We start from the raw sequence: 18674 nt of genomic DNA, 5'->3' as shown, positions 1-18674 counted from the left end.
TTCTTTATATCTTTTTATTTTGACTATTTTGACAACTAATAAAATCAATGATGCATTATTTACGCGTTTTTTTAACCCACTACTATAGCTGCCGCTTGGCTTCATATGCCGCAAAAAAATTCCAATCGTTTTTGCTCTGCAGCTCTTTTTCCAATCGATCTATCTTAGCCAGTAATAAATTATTATTTGTTAGTTCCGTTTCGCGCGTTAATACTTTCGTTTTGGTGACTTTTGTCGCTGTAAGTAACCATTTGTTTTCTTTTTGATATAATTGTACAGTATTTCCGAAGTCAATTATTGGAAGTACTTAAATTATGCAGAAAATAGCTCCAACAAAGGCAGTGCCGAAACTAGTTTCAATCTTTTCCAATTGATTTCGGAGACACTATAAATCCGTGCTATAGGACCCTCAGTTAATTTGTGGATATTTTTGCTAACAGTAACTTCACATTTGTTGCAAAACTAGTAAATGTTTGATAATCTACTTACAACTATACAGGGTGGCGCACCTCATTCGCCTCGGTTGATTAGACGAAAACGGGAAGATGTAGAAACAAAATATTTTATGGGTATATGTGGGAAGGCAATGTGCATAATTTAAAAGTATTTTCAAATGTAGGTACAGCGTGTGTCAGAACTAAGATCCATACCAAAGTTATATTTTTTCTTATGGAACACCCGGTATTTTATTTTATTTTTATATTCTGAGGCATAAAATAAGGTATTTATTATAAGGGTTATATATGTTTAAATGCTTTAGTTTTTGAGATACTTAAAGATATTTAAATATGCCTGCTATAATAAAACAAATTGTCAACACCCCGTACATTGCTTTTCAAAATTAATTCTTGTGCTGACTCTGAAGCCAGAGAAATAAACTTTATTAAAACATGTATTGCTTTCTTAAACGTATACAGGGGTATCGAAAATTGCTGGTGTATTTTAAATATTACTAAAATTAATAAACTTATAGTAACATGGACAAAAGAAAAATTTGATGTAGGTATATGCGTGACGTTCATGTATGACAACAATTCATATACAGTTCATACCAAATAAACTTTTAGTCACGTGATTAAGAATTGCAACCTTTGCAGTTTGATTAAGCATAACCATTGACAACATTGCTGAGAGGCGACATGAAGAAACAGATGATTTCAGACAGTAAAAGTGGAACACAATATGTAGCTTCTTCCAGTACCAGAAACTCTAATAGTTCCTCTACAGACGCTAACGCATCTAGAAACGGTGAGTACTTGACATCACTAAAAATACTTCTCTCTCGACATCCTAAAAATATACAGTAAGTATATAATATAATATACTTATTGTATAAATAATGTATAAATGTACCCCTGTATAAAATTTCGCTCTATATAAAATATATCCATATTTTTCATATCAACAGAGGTCGGATTATGCTTAGTTTAGTTTCGTAACCACATGGGGTTGAAGTCTTCAGTTTTATTTCGATTTATTATAATTTTCCTCCAGTGCTTTTAGCGATTCGAATAAAATTTTGACAGTAAAAGTTAGTACGAGTGCGACATATAAAGGGTCGCGCCTCTCATACGCCGCGGAAGCTCCAAGGAGAACGGTAGTTTATATCGAAATGAAATTTTGGCAGCATATGTAGGTTAACTGAGAGCATTTTATAAAAATATATAGAATTATACAGGGTGTCCCCAAAAAAAGTTACACATCAAAGTTGTGTTTTTTTCTAATGGAACACCCTATATATTAATTGATTTTCGGATTCTATGAAAAAAATAAAGGTGAGTTTTATTAAAGAGCATATACCTAAAATCTAAGGATTTTGACATATTTCACATTTTGTGAAAATGAAGAGTAAATTTTAAATTTCGATAACAGCTAACTAAATTTTAGTTGACCTTGTATAGTCTGATATTTAGTTACAGTAACCATTGTATATTAAACCAAATTGAAATTTGACCTGAAAAGTTATACAGGGTGGGACAAAATTAATATGGACCATTAATCACTTTGAAAAGCAAGTTAGTCCTTTATTTTAAATGGAACACCCAGTATATTATTCCGGTATTCAATAGGGAATTTATGTATCTTCAAAATATTATTAAGGTCGCCTATCCCTCAGACAAAGACTTTCCTAGATATTTTAATTTTTATGATTTTGCGTCAGTAGATCTTTATTATTTGAAAAATTCTAGGTAGCTGTGATATACCTTTTGTTAATTTAACAGAAATTAAAGATTGTAGAGTAAAATACTCAAGGGTAATAAAAAGATACACGTTTAAAACATAATTTAATGATTACAGTATTAAAACTAGATATAAACCTACAATTATGTGACAAAAATTAGCTAGATGAAATCAAATGCTCAAAATGCTTCCTTTCCTGTTAACTGCATAAAATAATTGTCTTTCCAAAAGGATCTTTTCATTTTAAAGGGCATCGAGTTTTACCTCGAAAACCAGCTACAATAATTTCTCTCATGTTGTCGACAATAGTTGGTCGAGTTTTTTAAACACTGTCTTTAACATATCCTCACAAAAAAAAACAAGCTAGATAAAATCAGGAGCATTTAAGTATTCTATTAATTGGTGAATGCACACTGCATTCATCAACTAATAGAATCATATCAATTCTTTCCGATGTAGGATAAGTTTGCATTTTCGCCAAATTTCTGAGAAATGTTTTTGTTTTAACTGACACAAAATGATAACTAGTTGTTAAAAATGGAGTAATTAAACAGAAATTATAGATCACACACAGCCACCTAGATTTTATCAAATAATATAGATCTACTCAGATCAAATCATGTAAATGGAAATATCTAGGAAAATCTTTGTTTGAGGGGTAGGCAACCTGATAGTATTTTGAAGAGACATGAATTCTCCATTGGATATCGGAATAATAATATACTGGGTGTTCCAATTTGAAATAAAAGAGTAACATACTTTTGAAGATGACCAATGTTCAATATTAATTTTGTGTCACCATGTATAACTTTTAGCATCAAGTTTTAATTTGATTTAAAGTATTAAAGTTAATTTAACTACATATTAGGTTATACCGGGTAAATTCCAATTTAGGTAGCTTTTATTGTAGGTAATTTAAAAATTGTTCTTTATTTCTAGAAAATGTTAAACATGTCAAAAACCTTACATTTTAGTCATACACTTCTCTTATAAAACTCACCTTTATTTTTCTCCCAGAATCCGAATTTTATATCCATTATAATTTGAAAAACCATCCCTTGCTTCCTGATTAATGAACTGCACCGCCATTGAACAAAAATTAGTCAGTACCAAAAGTACTGAAAAAAAAGGGAGATCTCGGATCCTAACGGCCGTATTCATAGTCGAGCGCCAGCCGCCCGCCGAAAAGAAGCGCTCGCCGAAGATTTCTCCGGCGAGCGCTTCGATATCGGGAGAGAAAAAAAAGCTCTTTCATAGTCGGCCGCCAGCGCACCGCTGGCTGACGAAAATGACGGCGCGTCGCCGACAAAATTTCACTTCGGGTGGAGGGTTTTAACATCAGGGAACATGTTTTCTTCCTTTTTCTACACAAAATCGGCTATACGAACTTTAACATTCTCTAAATATTTAAATATTAATAATTTAAATATTTTATTGATATTGGGTAATTTAAATATTTTATTGATATGTCCATTATTTTGTTATAATTCGTTTTAAAGTAATGAATAAAATCTTCGTAATCCTTCACTTATAGTAAAAAGATTTACAATTTTTTATATACATATTTTTTTGGCTAGGTATATTTGGATATTAAGTTAATAATTTACATAATGGGGAATTCCATAGGTCTGTTCGGTTTTATTTGAAAGTTTTATGGATTCGTTTTTATTACGTTTATATATTTGTATAGACCTTAACCTTAACCTATTGGTGCTGTGTTAAGGATTTTAAAATTATTTTAAGGGAAAATATGACCAGAGTAGAAGTAATTTATATTTTTAAATTGGCTCTATTTTTGTTTTCTGTAGATGACTGATGTTTGGTGAATTTGGCATATTTTTCCAGTTTGTGTAAATTACAAAGAGAATTAATGTAATAAACGTAAAAACAATAGGAAAAATAAAAAATCATAAACATAACAAAAACAAAACGATAAAACATTTAAATGGTCAAATAGACGGAATTCATATGCCTCAAATGTAATGAATAATGGCCTCAAAAATACGAATGTCATCGTTCTCGTTAATCGTCACAATATTATAAATATCCATAATTAATTCAGTTTGCTTGGTGCTTCTTTCAACTAGAGAAATAAACCAGACTAAACTGGCGGGCCGCCCGGAGATGGTAAGGACATGCTCCAGTCGCCGCCCGAAAATCACCGGATGGGGTTTAAACTGCGCAAGTGTTCTTCGCCTGGAGATCGACTATGAAACGGAAAAAAAATGCTTATCCAACCGCCCGCCGGCGAGAGAGCGGTTACTCTATATGACGGATGTACGCACGCGTTACTCGGAGAGCGCTCGACTCTGAAATAAGAACGAAGAATTTCGGGAAAGCTCCCGCCAGCGGGAGGCTGGCGATCGACTATGAGTACGGCCGTAAGAGGCGCGGTACCGAAATTCCCGGTTCCGAAAAACAGCTGCGGTTCCGCAAACCCTAGTACTGACCCTCATAAATTAAGCTTTTAAACAGGGAAAACCGCATCAAACCCCGTTCATTAGTATTTTAGTGATGCACTAACATACAAACATTTTTTTTTATTATTAATATTTTCTTTTTAGATCAATAGTCGACTACGTAATAATTTTTTCAAATTTGTTTCATGTAGAGACTTTTCGATCTCAATTTCTTTGTAATATGTATTTATTTAGACTATTTTTCACATTCATTATTGGCCAAATCCCATTTAAATTTTATTCACCTTTATTCACATTAACTCATATTTTTATTCATAAAACTTCCCAATTGGACTACAATTAATATTCTATTTTCCCTTCATTAGGAACTATACCTTCAACAGGACAGGACAAAACAAAAAAGTGCTTCCCTAAGGACTGCACTATCTGTAAACAATCGCTTCAGTGCGTGTATTGCGGAATAATATTTCCTAACGAAGCACTATATTTAATTCACAAGGGTTGCCATTCCAGAACTAACCCGTGGATGTGCAACATATGTGGGAATATATGCTCTGACGTAAACAATTTTAACTTGCATTTGTTATCACAGAGTCACTAATAACAATAGTTTGGATGGGACTGTATCTTTTGTTCTTCTGTATGGTTTTACGTCTTTTATCATAGAACAATCACGCAATATTGTATAAATAATAATTAAAAACTAATAGGTATATGTGTTTTAGCTAGACTGGCTTTAATTGATTCTTCTAGGAATATCAACCCGAGAATAAATAATTGCGAATTTCTTTTCTTTTTGTAATAGTTTTTTAAGACAAAAAAAATAATATATAATTTTTTAAATTACCTATTAACTTTTTCATGTAGTAATGATATTCCAAAATAATCAACGGTAAGAACAGTAGGTATGATTAGAAATATTCATGATTGGAGGATTATAAAATTTATGAACTTGTACACTAATTTTTTTAGTTGTGAAAAAAGTTAAGGAGTATTATTATGACAGATAGTTTTAGTTTTTAGATTTTACTTGTGTTTTTGTGATGTTAAAACTCGTTTTTATAGTAACTAAATTATCTATATTAATTTCAGCAAGAATGGAACAGGAAATTGATTCCTGACAGAAAAATAAACTGGCACTTCAAATAACGTTTTTTATATAAACTGATAAAAACGTTTAATGATCAAGTGTCCTTTGTATATATAATTAACCCGCTTGGGGTCATAAAACTGTTTGATCATATGGTATAAAAATATATTACATATTATGTATAGTCTAATCTTAAACTAGCACAAAGAAATATTCTTTAGTAAAATGAAAAATGAAACAAGAACATGAAAATAAATAATATACAATAACGTTTTGTTATTACCAAGTAGCCTGAAAACCAAAAAAACAAAGACCAAAGAGACTTATTACTCTGTAGTTACTTAGTTGTGGCTTTATCGAAATTACATTCATTCTACATTTTATATTTGTAAAAAAATGTATAGCATTTTTATATATATATATACTTAAAAATGTTACGGTACAATAAACTAAAGCAAATCGACAGTTTTTCTTCGAAGAAAACACGTACTTTCTATTTCATTTTCCATATTTTTTTTCTATTTCTAGTAGATTGCATTTATCACCAGTACTTTTAAAGATAATTTATTTTTATTTAATTAGGATAATATAAGATATTAAAAACGTTTTTTTGTACCATTATTCTCTATATACTCTGTTTATATTCTCATTAAATACAATTAAGAAAATTATGATGAAGATGCAGCTTTTATTTTTCCAATATAGCCTTTAACTTAAAATATTAAAACACATTATTCAAATATGAAAAAAAAAATACGGGATTGTACGAGCGTGCTATAGGACTTTAACGGCCGTATTCATAGTCGAGCGCCAGCCGCCCGCCGAAAAGAAGCGCTCGCCGAAGATTTCTCCGGCGAGCGCTTCGATATCGGGAGAGAAAAAAAGCTCTTCATAGTCGGCCGCCAGCGCACAGCTGGCTGGCGAAAATGACGGCGCTTCGCCGACAAAATTTCACTTCGGGTGGAGGGTTTTAACAACAGGGAACATGTTTTCTTCCTTTTTCTACACAAAATCGGTTATACGAACTTTAACATTCTCTAAATATTTAAATATTAATAATTTAAATATTTTATTGATATTGGGTAATTTAAATATTTTAAAGTAATGAATAATATCTTCGTAATCCTTCACTTATAGTAAAAAGATTTACAATTTTTTATATACATATTTTTTTGGCTAGGTATATTTTTGGGTCATAATAAAAAGGATATTAAGTTAATAATTTACATAATAGGGAATTCCATAGGTCTATTCGGTTATTTGAAAGTTTTATGGATTCGTTTTTATTACGTTTATAAAGGTTTATAGACCTTAACCTTAACCTATTGGTGCTGTGTTAAGGATTTGAAAATTATTTTAAGGGAAAATATGACCAGAGTAGAAGTAATTTATATTTTTAAATTGACTCTATTTTTGTTTTGTGAATTTGGTATATTTTTTCCATCAGATTGTGTAAATTACAAAGAGAATTAATGTAATAAACAAAAAAACAATAGGAAAAATAAAAAATTATAAACATAACAAAAACAAAACGATAAAACATTTAAATGGTCAAATAGACGGACGGAATTCATATGCCTCAAATGTAATGAATAATGGCCTCAAAAATACGTATGTCATCGTTCTCGTCGATTTCTGCATTTGATTGTACATTTAATCGTCACAATATTATAAATATCCATAATTAATTCAGTTTGTTTGGTGCTTCTTTCAATTAGAAAAATAAACCAGACTAAACTGGCGGGCCGTCCGGAGATGGTAAGGACATGCTCCAGTCGCCGGCCGAAAATCACCGGATGGGGTTTAAACTGCGCTAGTGTTCTTCGCCTGGAGATCGACTATGAAAATGAAACGGAAAAAAAAATGCTTATCCAACCGCCCGCCGGCGAGAGAGCGATTACTCTATATGACGGATGTGCGCACGCGTTACTCGGAGAGCGCTCGACTCTGAAATAAGAACGAAGAATTTCGGGAAAGCTTCCGCCAGCGGGCGCATGTTTGCCACAAGCTACACAATTGTGTATTTTGCTACACATTTGCTTCCATGACTGCACAGCTACACCACAATGTCCTGTGCTACACATTTTGAGATTTTACATATTTATTATAAAAAATAATACCAGAACAGTAAATCAGCTGACAAAAGCTGTTTTTTTTGCTTTTAAGTTATCTAAGTTACACTAAAAGAGGCCGCAAGTGAACTTTAAATTTTGAACTGACAAATATCATTTTCGGTCATCTTATATTGGTCGAGTCAAAAACGGTAAATAGACAGGATTGCTTAATTCCTTAAATAATACATAACACGTACTTTGGCTAAATTTCAATGTAGTTCGGTCCACTCGTTGGCATACGTGAATAATATTCAATTACTATTTCACTTTTCCTCCCATATCAGCAAGGGCTGCAGTTTCTATGGACAAATTTGGCCGATTAAACAGTCTTGAAATGTTTACAGTTTTTAAACAGACTTTTTAACCGGTCTAATTTTCCCATAAAATCGTTAGTTTCGCGACATCAATTTTGACGACATTGCAATATTAGCTGGCATGAGAGGAAATGAAATGGAAAATGAATATATTGACGTATACAAACGAGTGGAAGTGAGACTCTTATCGAGACTCGTGATTATGCTTTAAAATTTGGCGATTTTACGTCTTATTCTTGGTCTTATTGGATAGTTTACAATTATTGCTCATGGATTGCTACACAATGCTACACATTTTTATGGTCAAGTTCTGCACAATCAAAAATTTTCTTGTGGCAACCCTGAGCGGGCGGCTGGCGATCGACTATGAATACGGCCGTAACAGACGCAAACTCTACTATGTCCACTGTCAGCTGCGCATGGAAAAAAGATTTCGACAAATTCTCAAATCATCATGCTGTATTTGATGAGAGATGCATTCTCATATCTTCCTATTTGTGACCGTTGACGTTGAAGACGTTGAAGTGGATTTTTTAACCAATTCTCTAGGTAATTAGTCTTCATATTAGCATTTATACTGTCGTTTAGCTTTTGTATTTATTTTTATATTTATATAAAATATGTTTAACAAAGGAGTGTTTGCTGGCTTAACATCACCGGTATTGACGATTGATCATATTATACAGGGTATATCGCTTTTATGTATAGAAACGGTCGATTATTAGGTAAAATATAGGAGGTACCGCAAAAAGTTAAATATAAAAGTTATAGGGTTTATAAATATCTATTAGGGGGTAATAAATTGAAGTATACAGGATCCGTCATAAAGTTGTGGTACATCAAAGTTTCACTTTTTAAATGGAACCCTCTGTATATTATTGCATATTTCGGTTCTTCCTTCAATTCTAACCAAAAATCGAAATATAAACAATGTACCTCATACCAACCATTTCCGAGTTATTGACTTTTGAAAATATCACTTAAACAATTTGGTTTAATTAATTTCGATATGTTCAGTTTCATTTAACGATGCCATTTTGCCGAAAGTGTGAGACATTAGTTCTCAAGTTAGCATTTATCTACATAATATAAAATGCTAATGTTTATCTGTGTCATCTCTACTGAAGTAACGACTTGCTCTAGAAAGTTGCTTTTTTTACTAAAAGATATGTAGCTAATTGGCTCTTCTAAAACCTGTAGTCGCCGGATTTTTTGTTTTTCATTTAATAAAAAAAAATTAAAAGTATTTTTTTCCTGATGTCGCGATCTCGTGGCGGATGCATCAGGCTTCAACTAGTAGATGTATAAAATGAGAGTATAGCAAGTCTGAAAATTACAAAATTTTCGTTTAACATTTCAATTCTTCAATAATTTATGTACATCGTGTATTACGATTATTGTTTAAAATTGAAGTAAGAATTGAAATATGCAATAATATACAGGGGGTTTCATTAAAAAAAAGTTTGATGTGACACAACTTTATGATCGACTACAACAGTATCACAATTTCGGCAGAATGGCATCATTAAATCAAACCAAACACATCGAAATTAATTAAATCGAATTGTTTAAGTGATATTTTCCAAAGTCAATAACTCGGAAACGGTTGCTTTGAGGTACGTTGTATGTATTTCGATTACTGTTTAGAATTGGAGGAAGAATTGAAATATGCAATAATATACAGGGGGTTTAAAAAATGAAACTTTGATGTGCAACGACTTTATGACCGATACTCTATACTTAAATTTATTACCTCCTAATAGATATTTATAAACCCTATAACTTTTATATTTAACTTTTTGCGTTACCTCCTATATTTTACCTAACATTCGACCGTTTCCATACATAAAAGCGACCCTGTATTTATAATATCCTTGTATAAACAAGGATAATATTAAATCTCTCTTGTTACCTATAGATGTAAATAAGATTTTTTCCATGTGCAACATAGGCCCATTTTTGACAAGAAACAAAACAATGGACAATTTTGAAACGTAGTTCCATTATTTTATCGTTGAAAGGGTACGTATATAAAACGCACGTGTGTAGCAAAAGACTACTAAGCTAAACCTTGGACCCCTATATTTTTATTATACATATACCAAGAAGCTCCGGTTTCAATTGAACAGATTCCCTATTAAGTACTAAGGGATTGTTGAGAAAAGAATTACAGAAATTTGCGTATCAAATTTTCTAATTAGTTCTAAAATTCAATTTATTCATCTCGAAAATAATGATAAACATAACTGGATAAACTTTTAAATTACACCCTTTGAATATCACATCTTTATTTTTCTGGATGGACCATATTTCTTTAATCAATCACCATACAAATATCAAAAGTTAACATATCATATTCAGAGTGTAATTTTCTATCGAATAAAGTAAAAAAATACAGAGGGTGTCATTTAAAAATCAAAAGTTGTAGTCATTTTCAGTAAAACAGGAAGTGACCAAAAACAATTGAATACGTCAATCAATCCTAATTTATGTCATACACCAAATGTGTTTTTTCATATGAAAAAGTAAAAAAGTCAAGTGGGTGAGCCATTTTTGAGATGCACCCGTTATAAGAGAAATTCCTATAACTTTGTTTTATTTCATTAAAAAATATACTACCTGCTTTTTTCATGTATACTCTACATTCTACGATCTATAAATTAACGCATTTTTAAGAAATTACAAAAACTCTCGTCTACTTTTTATAAATATTCCATTCAATTTTCTGATATTCTTCGATACTAATAGCATTTTTCGTGCACTGATAATCAAAACTCCTAAATATCTGAGGGCAATTAAATAAATCAAAATTATTTCACTCCCTTGTTCGTCAATGGCACGCCTTGTGATTTCATCGCTTTCATATTTATATTAAATACAGAAGAACTAGATATAAATATACATTCTTTTAAAATATTATAGATGTTTAATTAAAATTTGTGTAAAATGAGGAAGAACTTCTCAAAAAAACTTATTTCACTTCTGAAATATTCTATTTTAGCGTATTATATTTTTATATTAAAAAGATAGGTACAATGTCACGTGTCTTACTTGAACAGTCGCCATTGACGTCGAGACATCCATTTTTGATTTTTTTAATTAAAATTCTTGCATCGTATTTTATGTACTTTTAATTTAATTATTATATATTAACGAACATATAACATTGTCCAGCCAGCTAATATTCAAATGTAATATAGCAAGTTATTAATTAGAGGATATTATGCACCAAATATGGTTTGAATATATTCAATGGTTTAGAATGGTATAAAAAATTCAGGGAATTAAGAGCCTGTATGTCGAAACCAAGCTAGGTTTTGTTACATAGTTCAGGGGCGCATATAAGGGTTAATGGAGTAAATAATTTATAAATATGATACAATGTGGCATAAAATAAAATTATACCAAACGAAATAAAAAATCCAGACCCAGTCTTAGCTTAGTTTGTTTCGTAATCAAAATACGTTTCAGCGTAAATTTAATTTACGTCTAGTATTTTACTTAAATATTGCCACTACCTATCCCAGACTTAATATGCGCTTCTGACATAGTTCCATCAATTTTTAATCTTAGAACTCTTCTTTACCTTTATCCAGTTATCTTATCTCACATCTGAATAATATTGTGTGTAATTTTTGCACCCGGTATATACCCAAAAGGTCAATAAATAGTATATTGAATTTGGGTAAATACCATTATACCCGGTATATACAAAATCATACCCACGTTTTTAGTTTAAGGTATTCTAACAATTTTTAAAAACAATTTGTTATTAAATTAAAATTATTGAACTACTAATATCGTTATTAAAAAATAGGAGTTGATGGTGACAATTTAGGGTTTTATGTATTTTTTAGTGCCACATCATAAAAAAAAGTTTAGTACAAAAATAAGAAATTTTGTCCAAAAAGTAAAAAAAATGGGGTGGGCCACCCTTATCACTTAGGGGTATAAAAAATACATAACAACGTGTTCTCAGACCTTCTGAATATACATATAAAATTTCAATCAAAATCGGTTAAGCCGTTTCGGAGGAATATATGTAACAAAAAATTTAAAAAAACAACCCCTATTAAAAAATAAGGGTTGATAAGCGTTCAGACTACGAAATTTAGAAAAGAAGATTACGATGCTACTCAAGGGTTGCTTCCCTCCATCATCGGCCACAATGAAGATAGATTTTACTCTGTATTACTCTGTATGGCCTCTGTTGATGACATAATATGAAAAGGAAACGCATTAACGTCAGCAGAAAATCTCAGCAAGAGTGAGAGCCATGCTTGGAATCACTAAAAGAGACAGAATACCAAATAATACCATCAGATAAAGAACTAAAATCAAAGACATAGTGGAAAATTAAATACAGGTGGACTAAAAGAATATGGAATGGCGGCCACGAGAAGACAAACGTAGTTCAGGTAGGCTACCGGTGACGTGCTGGAGCGATGATAAAACGAATCACTGGAAACTGGGCAATGACAGCACAGAATACAGAACTATGCGATAATGATGATGGACTTTCATTGATTACTGCCACTACTGCCACTCGGTGATCATAAACGCACGTTGAACCGTCTGGTCTTTCTGTTCGTCAGCGTTCTTTTAGCTTCAACACTAGGATATAATTCCAGTTACATTTCGAAATCTGCTTTTACACATTGCCAACAATGTCATCGTTGCCTTCTATTGGAGTATCATTAAGTTTCTTTAGCACATTTGCAACAGCCTGTAGCCTGTAGCATCCCAATGCTTCTTGAAGTTTTGTTACTGATTTTATGTTTCAATTCTGCGATACTCAATATCGCAAGGACTCGATCAAAAAATATTTCAAATGGCGGGCGGTCTAACTTGGTCAATCTATTAGCTTTTTATTACCACAAATACTTAGGTACTTATGGTACTTATTTCGTAATCTGTTAAATCCTGCACGGGTAAAATATGACCACGCTATAAGTAAATAAACTCATAAATACTTGGACGCAATTTTTGCTCTTGTTAATTTTCAACTCAGTGCGGCATACAGCTCTTGCTTTCATCGCACACTTTCATATCATTTTTACACGCCACTTTTATTTTCAGCTTTTGCCTATTACTTTTGTCGGTCAGGCTTTAAATAAATCTTCGGTCTAGCAGGAAACGCGTATTTAAATTTTTCCTGTTACCGCTTCGATAAATTTTAAAAGGCCGAGCTGAACGATTTACGTACTGGAAGAGTGCGGCGACGGTCAAATTAGAGATAGCTTTCTTCGCTTGTCAATAAAATGCCAACTATAAAACAGGGAACAAGTGAGCTTTTTGTGCGACGTCTTTAACGGCCTTTTAAGTAAATAAATAAAAAGAGGATGTATTGGCGTAAAGTAATATAAATAACGTCGTACGGTTTACAGGGAACAGTATTATCTGTGAGATTTCTATCTTACGACATTGCGATGTTCCTTAATTTGTAAACGATATTATGTTACAAAGATATGTCTACCTGTTTCATGTAAAATTCTTCGACGTGGAGTGTTATATGGAACAAAATATTTGCTATCCTGTTCTGACTTAAAACACAACTTGCTATTGCAAATCTTTGTTATGATTAGCAAAAATCGTGAAACAGATATTTAAAAAATAAAAATATATATTTTTTAGAGATCACTACGTTAGAATTTAAATGGAAACCAGCTTGTCAGTAGCGTTTTGCTCGCAAGAAATCTGTCTAACCAAAAAAAAAGGTTTGTCTCCCCCGTCGGCATCGTCAGAAACAAAAAAAGCGAAAACAATATAGAATAAATATATAAAATGTCAAAATGTAACTATGTACCTCGAAAATACTTCTTTTTTAGCGCCTTAATGACAATATAATAATAACAATAAATTACATAAAACAATGCCAAAACAACACAATGCAAATAAAACCATTGATGAATAATCTGGCATTATTGATCAATAAACTGGCATTACATAAAATGAAACTTCAAATTAACAATAACTACCAAATGAGAGAGTGGAGTGGAGAAAATGGAGACAGATCCTCCAGCTTCCACCTCACTAGTTCCAACTATTTCATTACACATTTGAATATAATTTAATTAAATATGTTATCTTTAAAAAGCAACGCTCTTCAGAAAAATAAAATTTGAGCAGAAGTATACAAAAATTCTGCTGTATTTACAAACGAGCTAAATGAGCCGGAAATTAATACCGATAGCGCTGAGATAAAGAGCTAAACATTCCCTGGGAAGATTTTTCTGCCAGCTATCAGCAGCTTATGTCCGTTAAATTGAAACCAAAAGAAGAAAGATAATTTACATTTACTACGTCCTTGAATTTTAATAAAATGCACGACTTCATTCAGAACCTGGTAGATATTTAACTTTTAATCTTGAAGTATTTATATTTATATCAAATAATTACATAATTCCTGTTTAAAAAACGATATTTGTTGTTATCTTGAACAATAAATTACGTTTACATGGCACTTCATGATTTACTCCATAAAAACAAAGCAAGAAAAATTTCCTTCGCTTGCATCTAGATATTAATATCTCACAATTATGAGGATATTATCTAATCGTGTAAATACTTAATGATTTGTTGTTCTACATATAAACGAATTAGCGTAGCAAACTGAAATTATTGAAAGATTATGGTTCCTAAGTCTATGTTCCTATCTACAATTAATCTTCATTCGGAATCTCAAAATTAGTGGAATAAATTAGTGGTTCCAATTAGCTTAGAAGTTTGTTCCTCTAATAGCAACATAAGCGTTTAGAACGTCAAAATTAGTGGAGGTAATTTTCAATTAGTAGAAAAAGTTAATAAACTTTTACCTTTTTCCACTAATTATATTTCAAAATTTGCGACATAGATAAAGGAAATTTTGCGAGTAATGTCATTTTGGCCTTTGTCATCCGCCAAAAGAAATTGTGGTTAGAAAAAACAGCTCATTGTTTTATAAGATAATAAATAAATAAATAAATGCCTTTATTGTCAAAAAAATTTTCAATTTGTAGACAAAGGTAAACTAACAAACAAAGTAAAAAAAAACAAGGTACACAAACAAACAAACAAAAGATAATACAAAACATCATACAAATAATATTGTCAGTCTTAATACGGTTCACTCAAATGTAGACAAATTATACAGGGTGAGTCTTAAATAAGTGCAAATGTTTTCAGTGCTGAATATGAAAATAAAAGAAATATTTTATCTTTACCGTTTTTCAAATAAATCGAAAAAATCCAGATATTTTACTTTGAAAATTTTCAAAAAAACTGATTTTTTGCTTAAATTTTGAGAATCGTGGAGTTTTCTTTCTTGTAAATTTAATCTATTACCTATGTTGCCATATTATGAAGATATTAAATTTTTAACTAAAAATCAATTTTTTTTTCAAAAAATTCCGTGTTTTTAATTCAACTTATAGGCGTGTTTCTGGGATCAAAATATACTACCCCTAAAAATATTCGCATTTATTTAAGACTTACTTTCTTTTCAAATTGTATATTGCTTTATTTATTTAGTCATAAATAATATAATTACACTTAATATAAACACAACGAAAAACATTATTAAGAGATTAACATTATTATTTTAAACCCCTAATTAAATTATGTTAAAAAATAGAAAATTTTAGTTATGGTTAAAGGATTTTTTGAACTATGTTTAAGGAAACAGATTTTAAAAGATTGGCAACACTGCAATCAAAACACCCATTAATTGGTTAATTAAAAAAATTGACGCCGGGAGGCACGTATAGCCGCCCATACTAAAATATGTTAATAAAAAGTTGGTAGGCAGTTCTTTTAGTTTCAAAGCCAAGGAATTTTTCCAATTTTGGTCCTCGGTTATTTCCCCTATCCGCCACCTGAGGTCGCGTCCGATGAGAGTTTGGAGTTCTCCACACGGATTCACTTTGAGTGAAATTAAAAAAACTTTTTTTTTGCCGATCTTAATAGCCTACCATACCTGTTGGTATGGTCGGCTAAAAATAGGAATAGATAAAGTGAATAGTGCATACAATATGATACCACATTTGATAAAAAGATAATAATTATACAAAAACCGTTAAAGCAGATTAGTAGGTATATCAGCTAGCAGAAATAAATTACTAACAATTTTATCTTTTAATCGTTAAAATGCATAATATAGTTCCAATAGAAGGCGAACTGATTTTCATATGCATTTGTTTATAGAATGATTTAAACCGTTGCAAACTTTGTTAAAAACATAAATAAATACGAATTATCTTAATAGTTTTGAATTAACTTTAAATACAATTTTAACAATTTCCTGTGTGACTACGATAAATAAATAATTTTTAGAATACGAAACAAGTTCAATAAAATCGTTCGATATTAAGTATTAAATAAATATTTCATTAAATGTCGATTATTAACTTGCATAAAATCGAAGTTGCAACGTTATAATTATTAATAATTTTAATCTCGATTGACCAACGTGGTAATTAGCAAAGTGCATAAACGTCAAACGAAAATATGGAAATCCTTATTTAACATTCAACTAATTAGTATAAATTGTATATATTTTCCAGTTTTCGAATTTGCCCGGTAACGTCAGGAAATTTCAAAATAATTGGAGCGGATGTTTAAGCGTACCGAAATAAAGTACTTAAAAATAAAAACTAAGTCATGGTCGATGATGTGGGGGTGCCCATATAGATACCATTTATCAGTTGGTGTATTTGCTTTAAAAACAGTGCAAAAGGAAGACGATATTTGCTAATAATTAGTAATGTACGTATCTTTTATGTTGTTATCTTCTATTAATTTGTTGTTTTCAAATACAACAAATTAAATTATATTTTTTTATCTTAATATATAGTTTTTTTATCAGAGATCAAAGTTTAAGCGGGCACTTAACATTAAGTTAACTGGTCTATTTGTAAATTATTTTATTCGAATTATGTCACAGTAAATATTTACAAAACAATATTATACAGGGTGTCCCAGAAATAAGTGCAAGTATTTTAAGGGGTGGTAGATCTCGATAAAAGAAACTTATTTTCTCTTTATCGTTTTTCAAATAAGTCCATAATAACGGAGTTATTTTACTTTAAAAATTACCAAAAAAAAATGATATTTTGCTAAAATTTTGGGAACTATCTTCTAATTCTGGATTTTCATTCTTGTAAATTTAATCTAATACCTATGTTGCCATATTATCAAGAAATTGTGTTTTTTAACTAAAAACTAAAAAAAAAATCCAAAAAATTTCGAATTTAGCGTACTTCTGTGGTTGAACTATACTACCAGTTAAAATACTTGCACTTATTTTTGGGACACCCTGTATATGTAGTACCATACAATCAAGAAAAAAACCGGCGTCAAAGATAGCTGCGCAATGACAAGCAATGATAATTTTGGCGAAGTCAAGCCCTAGATGTCATTTACGGCCAGCTTGTATCCTTCTTTATCTCTAATATTGGTTTTAATGGCCTTAAGAAGGTTGTAATTTAATTTTATATTGAGAAAACATTATTTTTAAATGGTGTAGTTTAAAATTCAAGACCTAATTTTTTTAGAAAATAGATGTGTGGTTGGAACCGTTCTATCCATTTTTAGTTTTTCTATAATTGGTGTTTGGTTTGGTTTTGAATTTTTGACAAGTTTTATGTCAATTTTTTGTAAACGAGGTCTAGAGTTTGATCTCGCCAAAATTATCATAGATTGTCCCCAGCCGGCTTTGACACCGTTTTTTTTTGATCATATGGTATTAATAATTGTGTGTTTATAAGAATGGGGGTATATTCTGAAATGCTAACATATGCCATCAAATTTTCCATAGAAGGACAGAAATAAACTAAAAAAGAAAATAAATTGAAAAATACAGTGTAAAAATATACCATACTTGTGTTAAAAATACTATTTATAAGTAAGAATCCTTCATTTAACTATGAACATAATAATAAATCCATTTAAAATTAATATACGTAACGTGTTAATCAATTTAGAACCATAAACAAAAGTCTAATGGAAAATATTTTGGCGTGTGTATAATAATTTGACTAATTTGCACAGAGCAAGGTTGGGCAAATCATAGACATCTATTAATATAATGTGCAAAAAATCTATTTATGTATTGACAGTACAATGCGAGCAGCATTGAAAAATTAATAAAAGTATTAATAAAAGAATAGAAAACACACAACTGATCAAAACTAACGAGAATTTCGATATCTTGCGACAAAAGCTCATCCACCGTAAGCAGAGTTCTGCTTCAGGCGATAATCAATAAACCATAATCACACAATTGTGTATTTAAACTTCTTTTTTACATTTTAAATCGATCTAACTAAATGCATCAGGTAAAAAATTGCTCACAGGATAAATATTACTTCGATTGTCATAAAAATTTCCATTTTTAATAGAACGAAGAACACTAATAATCCAAAAGACACAAATCCCTCGTAGAATTTAAAAAATAAGTCTACATGGCAAAAAGTTTAAGCAAAAATCACAATGTCAGAGAACTGCATTTTATTCATTAAATCTCTCTAACCCGAATGCATCAAGTAAAAAATCACTTACATGTTAATTATAGCTCGTC

The 18674-nt window shown here is 30.8% G+C and overlaps 1 protein-coding gene and 1 long non-coding RNA gene across 8 annotated transcripts in view; one reads left to right on the top strand and one right to left on the bottom strand.

Moving 5' to 3' along the window:
- The window catches only part of LOC115880832 (E3 ubiquitin-protein ligase HECW2), a 261880-nt gene that overhangs the window by 27534 nt on the left and 215672 nt on the right, over positions 1 to 18674 (bottom strand). The gene's annotated exons all lie outside the window — the stretch shown is intronic.
- Positions 157 to 5842, top strand: LOC115880838. The gene is made up of 3 exons (XR_004049945.1): positions 157 to 239; positions 1098 to 1248; positions 4967 to 5842. It is a non-coding gene; the product is annotated as an uncharacterized LOC115880838 (long non-coding RNA).

This window comes from Sitophilus oryzae, unplaced genomic scaffold (genome assembly GCF_002938485.1).
Source record: "Sitophilus oryzae breed Bouriz unplaced genomic scaffold, Soryzae_2.0 scaffold_165_pilon_pilon, whole genome shotgun sequence".
Lineage (NCBI taxonomy): Eukaryota > Metazoa > Arthropoda > Insecta > Coleoptera > Curculionidae > Sitophilus > Sitophilus oryzae.
This window is presented reverse-complemented; position numbering and strand designations above follow the sequence as displayed.